Source organism: Quercus lobata, chromosome 7 (genome assembly GCF_001633185.2).
Source record: "Quercus lobata isolate SW786 chromosome 7, ValleyOak3.0 Primary Assembly, whole genome shotgun sequence".
Taxonomy (NCBI): Eukaryota; Viridiplantae; Streptophyta; class Magnoliopsida; order Fagales; family Fagaceae; genus Quercus; species Quercus lobata.
The window spans coordinates 46,518,761-46,526,418 of record NC_044910.1 but is presented as its reverse complement, the minus strand read 5'-3'; the positions used below and the strand labels follow the sequence as shown (position 1 = coordinate 46,526,418).

Here is a 7,658-nt window from a genome sequence, read left to right as displayed (position 1 = left end):
CCGAAAGAAGATTCTAGTTATAATTGGTTTGTATGGAAATGGTCATGTCAATAGACCCTTTCACTTTCTAGATATAAGCATATATATACATTTGAATCATTTAGAGCCTCTGAAAATTTCCAAGATTTTGTGGCCTACCTCGTGACACTCAAACCTATATCATTTACAATGCCGGGTCATAAACAACACATTAATTGCATGCGGATTTTTCCAATCTTTTGATGCTATTTTCAACAAATAGTTTTCTTTTTAACTTCTTCCCAAGTTGGCCTGCTGCTAATTTAAAACTATTTTTGTTGCTTCTTAAAGTAAGATTCAAAAAATACAGCAGAAGAAAAGTGCAAAACAGGACCAAGAAAACTTTTATAATAATTATATATATTGTCAGTGAAACCAACACATCAAATTAGATAATAAGCTTACCTATCAGCATGATCTGATGTACACTAACCAAAGAAATGGGGCACAACGAATTCTGAGACCTGTCAAGTGTCTATGTCAACCAAGAAAATGGGGAAATAAAAGTAGGTAAACAACATCAAAACAAAAATCTTATTTATTTCATCCTTGCTTAAAAGGAAAACTCACTGGTTGCCTTTTACACACGGGAAGAGGTATTTTGTTGAAACAAACATCAAAGTCAAAATTACTAATTAGAGATTATATATATGTAGTTATCAAGATACTACGCTACCGCCTTCTGATCTGCAGGTCGTGGAACAGACTGCCATCCTGTGCAACGCTGGAGAACTTGCTTAAGATCATCCGTGGGCAGTTCCACTGTCCATATAGGGTAGCGTTCGCTAGGATGAAACATTTTGTGTGCAGTATCCTTGGTCATTAGCCCCGCTTGAGTTGCACTTACGAATAAATCCCCTTCAGAGTTTATGCAGCCAGTTGCTGCCTCCTCCTTGTCAGTTGCCTAGACAGTGGTCACAAAAAACCAACTTCAATCTCGTTAGGAAAAACACGTCTCGGCTGTTAGATGCTGATACAATTTATTGGTCATGGACAAATTCATGTACTTCCAGTCAAATATACAATATCACAGGAAGGATCATTCTAACCAAATGGAGACGTGGTACTTTGAAAAAGATCATATTCCGCAATTCCACTACTCAAAAACTATTGATTCAACAGTTTTGATGGCATTTGTCTGTGCAGCTTAATTGGCAAGCATTTTTAAATATTGCTATTACTATCAACCAATGGATTTACAATGTAGGGGCAGCTAGTAAAATTCCAACATATATACTTTCACATAATGTCATGCTTTTCCCAATATCTAGCACAGGGATTCATAGTATCAACCATCCAGTAGATGAAAACAGGATAAGGCCACAAGGGGAAAATGGTTAACCAACATTTTGCTTGTTTGTATATGGCTAAGACGATCAAAAGGTGGATCTAACAAAGTAGGCAATTAGAAAAATCCAAAATAAACACAGTTCTAAATTATGTCATGCATCCTCAATTATCTAGTCAAGCAACAAAAAATATTTTGTTTCTCAATGCAGAGGCTAATACCAAAATCCATTAATTAAATAAAAAATGCATACGCATACACAAGACACATCAGATAAGTATCAGCTAATGGACCATTCCCTCCATCCTTCCATTCCTTGAAAGCTGAGTCTAAGCCTATCCTAAATACTAACAAAGCTTGACAATTAAAAATAAAAAAGAAAATGCAACATGAAACCATCACAAGGGTTTATGTATGAAATCGACAACTCAAGATATCTGTCTTCTTTTCTTATGGGAGGGTATGGGAGATTGTTTGGATTACTTTTGGAGCTAAAAATTCCTATGAACACCTTGAAAGTAGGGGTGGCAAAATCAACCCAAACCCATTTATCCATCTAAACCCACCCATTTAAATTAGACCAAAATCCACCAAATTATTAATTGGGTTAAATGGTATTAACCCAATTAAACCCAATTAACATTAATGTTTATTGGGTTTTAATTGGATACACAATTGACCCAATTATGATCCAACTATCATTTCTACAAATCACCCAACTCTAAAATTCCCCAAAACCACTAAAATTACCAAAATACCCCTCAACCTAAAAAATGACCAAAATAATACCTAAACCTAAAAATGACCAAAATACCCCTAAAACCTAAAAAAAAGACAAAAATACCTCTTAAACTTAAAAAATGACCAAAATACCCCTAAAACCTAAAAATTACCAAAATAACCCCAAAACCTACAAAATGACCAAAATACCCCCCTAAAACCCAAAAAATGACCAAAATACTCTTGAAACCTAAAAATGACCAAAATACTCTTGAAACCTAAAAATGACAAAAATACCCCAAAACCTAAAAATTACCAAAATAACCCCAAAACCTACAAAATGACCAAAATACCCCCAAAATCATAAAATTGACCAAAATACCCCCCCAAACTTGAAAATTACCAAAATACCCCCCTAAAACCTGAAAATTACCAAATACCCCCAAAACCCAAAAAATGACCAAAATACCCTCGAACCCCAAAAAATGACCAAAATACCCTCGAAACCTAAAAATTACCAAAATACCCCCCAAAACCTAAAAATTACCAAAATAACCCCAAAACCTACAAAATGACCAAAATACCCCTAAAACCTAAAAATTACCAAAATACCCCCAAAACCCAAAAAATGACCAAAATACCCCCAAAACCTAAAAATGACCAAAATACCCCTGAAATCCAAAAAATGACCAAAATACCCCTAAAACCCAAAAAATGACCAAAATACCCCTAAAACCCAAAAAATGACCAAAATACCCCCCAACACCTAGAAAGTTACCAAAATACCCCTGAAATCCAAAAAATGACCAAAATACCCCTAAAACCTAAAAATGACCAAAATACCCCCAAAACCTAAAAATTACCAAAATCCCTTTGAAACCTAAAAAATGGGCAAAATACCCCCAAAGCCTAAAATATGACCAAAATACCCCTGAAACCTAAAAAATGACAAAAATACCCTCGAAACCTTAAAAATGGCCAAAATAACCCCGAAACCTAAAAATTGATCAAAATAATCTAGAAACCTAAAAATGACCAAAATAGCCCCCTAAAACTATAAAATGAACAAATTTCCCCCCTAAAACTATAAAATGACCAAAATACCCCCTAAACCTACAAAATTACTAAAATACCCATGAAACTTAAAAAATTACCAAAATACCCTCAAACCTATAAAGTGACAAAAATACCCCTAAATCTTTGAAATGACCTAAATAAACCCAAAACCTCTAAAATGGCCACAAACAACCTGAAACCTCTAAAATTACCAAAAATACCCTGAAACCCCTAAAACGGCCAAAATACCTCTAAACCTATCAAACGACCAAAATACCCCTCAAAATATCTAAAATGACCAACATACCACTAATCCTATAAGATGAACAAAATACACCCGAAGCCTCTAAAATTACCAAAAGAGGGGTTTGGGGTATTTTGGATGTTTCGAGGGTATTTTCGTTAAATTAAAGGTTCTAAGAGTATTTCAGTCATTTTGTAAGTTTTGAGGGAATGTCACTAATTTTTTGGTTTTTAGGGGTGTTTCGTTAACTTTTAGATTTTGGGGCCATTTTTTGTAATTTTCTAGGTTTTGGAGGTCGTTTAATAAATTTTTAGGTTTTGGGGATATTTCAATCATTCTTTAGGTTTTCGAGCTATCTTAGTCATTTTTAGGTTTAGGGGGTATTTTGGTCATTTTTTATGTTTAGGGAGTATTTTGGTCATTTTTTAGTTTTAGGAGGGATTTGGGTTATTTTTTTAGGTTTAGGGTGTATTTTTATTGACTTATAGGTTTAAGGGGAATTTTTGTCATTTTATAGGTTTCGGGGTATTTTGGTCATTTTTTAGATTTCGAGAATATTTTGGTCATTTTAAGGTTTAGGGGTTATTTTGGTCATATTTAGGTTTTAGGGGTACTTTGGTCATTTTTTAGGTTTTAAGGGGTATTTCAGTTAATTTTTGGGTTTCAAGGGTATTTTGATCATTTTTTAGGTTTTGAGGGTATTTTGATCATTTTTTGGTTTCTAGGTTATTTTGGTCAATTTTTAGGCTTCGGGGTTATTTTGGAAATTTTTAAGGTTTCGGGGGTATTTGGTCATTTTTAGGTTTCGGCGTTATTTTGGTTAATTTTTAGACTTCGAGATTATTTTGGTAATTTTTTAGGTTTCGGGGGTATTTTGGACTTTTTTTTTTGGGTTTTGGGGGTATTTTGGTCATTTTTAGGTTTCAGGGGTATTTTGGTCATTTTTTGGGTTTCAGGGTTATTTTGGTCATTTTCTATGTTTCGGGGGATATTTTGGTAATTTTTTCGTTTCGGGTGTATTTTGGTCATTTTATGGGTTTTGGGGGTATTTGGTCATTTTGTAGGTTTTGTGATTATTTTGGTAATTTTTAGGTTTTAGGGGTATTTTGGTCATTTTAAGGTTTTTGGGGTATTTTGGTCATTTTTGGTTATTTTGGTTTCGGGGGTATTTTGGTAATTTTTTGGGTTTTGGGTGTATTTTGGTCTTTTTTTTAGGTTTTGGGTGTATTTTGGTAATTTTTAGGTTTCAGAGGTACGTTGGTCATTTTTTGGGTTTTGGGGGCATTTTGGTAATTTTATGGATTTCGGGAGTATTTTGGTCATTTTTTGGGTTTTAGGGGTATTTTGGTAATTTTTGGGTTTTGGGAGTAATTTTAGGTTTCGGGGGTATTTTGGTTATTTTTTGGGTTGCAGGGGTATTTTGGTTATTTTTTGGGTTTTGGGGGTATTTTGGTCATTTTTAGGTTTGGGGGTATTTTGGTCATTTTTTAGGTTTTGGGGGTATTTTGGTTATTTTGATAATTGGGTAATTGGATGGGTTGAGGTTTACCTATAATAATTGGGTTGGGTTGGATTTGGGTTAGAAGGAATTAGTTAAATGGGTTTTAATTGGATAAATGAGTTTTATATACCCAATCCAATTATACCAACCCATTTGCCACCCTTACTTGAAAGTTAATTTCAAAGTTCAATCCAACTGGTCATGAACTATAAAGAAATAATGCTTGTAGAAGGGCACTACAGGTCAGGTCAGGACTCGGGAGTCTTTTCACAATTCTTGATTAATGAACTACAGGTCACACACCTTTATGAGTGAGAGAGCGCACAGCCATTCTACTCAATTTTGCATCATGTGCAGAAGTCACATACCATCTATTCCATTGCTATGAGGTGTCCTCTTTCCATCGGATAATTCTTCTATAATTCAGTTAGGCATCAGGGGCCTCATCATTGAAAATCTTTTGCCTGTTTTTTTTTTTTTTTTTTTTTTTCACTCTATTTTTCCTACTTCTAAATGTTGGGTGCTGTATGGCTTCTAGATAGCAAGATTATTAATCTCAATCATTGACACTTGAAGACATACGAAATATTGAAAGAAATTCACTGTTAAATGGAAATGGGGAACCAAAAAGAGGATAAAAAAGGCTCCTGTGGAATACTAAAATTAGTCACTCATGTTGAGAGGAAGCCAAAATGTCTTAATTTATGCAATCATAGTTGTTGTGCTCCTATACGACATTTAGAAAGGAACATAAAGAGAAAGATATCATAGATAAAAACACAATAGAGACAACGGAAATTGAAAAAAAAAAGACACAGAAAATCCATAGGTTTGCTTATCCATTCTACTTTCATATACTAGCAAAAAAATATCTACCTACTGGAAAGCAGAAAATTATGAGCATATAAAGCTCTCTTACTGCAGATAAATTTTTTACAAGAATAAGAAACTGATACTTTAATGCAAAAATGTGTCTTTATGTATGTTACATAGGTAATCTCCCAAGGATTTTTAAATTTTTTTTTCCTTTTTCCGTTTCAATTAAAGAATGCTCAAAGAGCTGAATTCACAACCAAAATACTGTTGTGTTTGTGTGTATTTACATCTATCATCTATGTATACAAACTTTACTTAAGCCCTCAGACAATTAAAACCAATCAGTTCTAGATGATTGTGCCGACTTCAGAAATGTACTCAGTTCAAAACTAGAAAGTGGATATACCTTCTCTGTGAGATATTTAAATGCCACCTTCTTTTGTCCTGCTTCATATATATTGCATTGGGAGTATATCTTTTTTTTTTTTTTGAGAAGTACATTGGGAGTATATCTGATATCACAATATAGACACAAAATCATTAATCACCTAGAGTAGGAAAAAACTTGAAACCTTTTAAATGTTCAAACCAACAAATAATAGAATTTGGTTAATAAATAGCACCTATGATTCCACACTGGCACAAACAGCATAAATGCCTCAATTTCTGAGGGAATGGGCAGAGTAGCTGTGTGATGGGCAAGTATGTAGTAAGTTAGGCAACGTTTCAAAGTTTTAAGGAAAATAGCATTTCAAGTTTTAGAAACTTGAGATCCATATTAAAACCCGAGTCCCAAAGACTCGTTTTGCGAGTACTTGGCTGGACGATTTGGACTGAAAATGCCACATAGATCTCGAGTCTTTAAGACTTGAGTTCCATGCAAAAAAAATTTCCCCTATAGTGGCGTTTTTCTGCAAATTTTTTTTATAAGTGTGATCACCACATACCAGGTTCTGGGAGCCCTATAGTGGCGTTTTTAAACCTTATAGTAACGTTTTAAAGCCATATAGCAGCGTTTTTATGCAATTTATAGAAATCGAGTCTTTAAAACTCGATTTTCATGTGGATTTTTTTTTCACATCAGACCCATCCGCTTACAAATCGAGACTTAAAAACTCGAGTCTTAGAACTCGAGTTTTAGACACTCGAGATGCTAGTTTTTAACATTATTTTGAAACGTGACAACTAACTAAATTTTTTAATATTTATTGTTATTTAGAAAAAAAAAAAAATCCTCAGTTTCTGGTATAATTGTTGTAAAGATGCACTTTCCCATATCTAACTCGAGGATGCCGCTGTTTGGTCCCATAAAAAAAACAATGGTGAATGGTCACTCGAATGCATCTGTCGCCAATATGAGAACTGAGAAGGGTCTGCTCCAATGAGCATTGTCTTGTCATGTTGTAAAAAGTGACACCTGAAGCCAATGTTTGAAGACGTTAACTATTATTCTTTATTTTTCAATGAGAGAAATTTCTTGAAACATGGAATTTTAATCTCACCTAGAAACAGTAATATCTGTGCTTTCCATCATCATAGTCACGAAGGGACTGCGCTTTGCGGTCCTTTGTGAACGAGTTATATACTTCTTATTTATAAATCTCAATTGTAGTGACAAGAAATTCTTGTGTCAGTTTGCTCCTTGTTTAATTTTTACATGTCTACCAATAATAATTTTGTATATTTGATTTCTTTTTTAAACATCGAGATTGCATTAAAGGTTCAAGACAAACTATTTTAGTACATATCATTGAAATTAGAGTTTAGAATCTCTCAAATGTCAACACACAACTATCATTCAATTATTCAAATGTACATATCAAATATAAAAGGCTGTACCAACCTTGCATATTTGATATGTACGTTTGTTTTTACACGTATTGAAAAGAATGATTTGGTAATTTAATAGTAGGAAGTGAGGAGATATCAACTTTGATTCTTGTAATAAAGAACAATAGCCCATATCACAGAGTTAAAAAAATTCTAAACAAATATTATCAAATGAGCAAAATACA

At 33.6% G+C, this 7,658-nt stretch overlaps 1 pseudogene; it reads right to left on the bottom strand.

The window, feature by feature from the left end:
- Positions 1–680: 680 nt before the first annotated feature.
- On the bottom strand, positions 681–7,180 carry LOC115952126 (annotated as a pseudogene).
- Positions 7,181–7,658: the final 478 nt, after the last annotated feature.